Source organism: Nestor notabilis, unplaced genomic scaffold (genome assembly GCF_000696875.1).
Source record: "Nestor notabilis isolate BGI_N333 unplaced genomic scaffold, ASM69687v1 scaffold423, whole genome shotgun sequence".
Classification (NCBI taxonomy): domain Eukaryota; kingdom Metazoa; phylum Chordata; class Aves; order Psittaciformes; family Psittacidae; genus Nestor; species Nestor notabilis.
Window position 1 is genome coordinate 50,402 of NW_009920379.1, and position 719 is coordinate 51,120.

Here is a 719-nt window from a genome sequence, read left to right on the forward strand (position 1 = left end):
CGTGTTCATGTTAGTTATTTAGTTACAATTCCACTGGTCATTTTTATTTAAATAAAGGTGCCATAGATTTGCTTCCCCCCGCCCCTTTCCCACCGCGAGTTAGTATGTACATGTGCTCAGCATTCTTTGGCCAAGTCATGCTACAGCTGTATCTCTAGCTGTGAATAGACAATCCCACTTCTTGTCCACCTGAGGTCCTCATATGTAACCTGCGAAAAATCTCTCCTGGTCTGCTTGGCCTGGCTTCCTTATGTGCACCCTGACCTTCTCATGGCATGATGACAGCTGAGGAATGGGCTGGACATGCCTGAACACATAAAGCACTAAAATGCTCCAAAGGGAAGTCTCTCATTGCACCAACCTTGTGTCGTCTCAGATGGTCAAGAGCAGATTTGGATTTAGAATGGCCTCAGGTAACCCTTGAGATGCAGTGCACTTGCAATAATACACCTACTTGTTCTTACCAAGCAGAATTTTCTCTTGGCTTATACAATGGAAATTAGAAGTAGGTGTGCCAACATGTAACAGTAGGGAAATGCACCCTTAATCCACAAATGGTTGCTTCATAAAGGCTGAAGTACTGTAAAAGCCATTCATTTATGCAATGCAGCCTACAGATTATAAGACTCAAGAGACAAGGCATGGATTAAGTGCATTACCACACAATGGACATATGTCAGTTTGTTTTTTATCACTGTCAAACAAGCACTGGGAAAGAG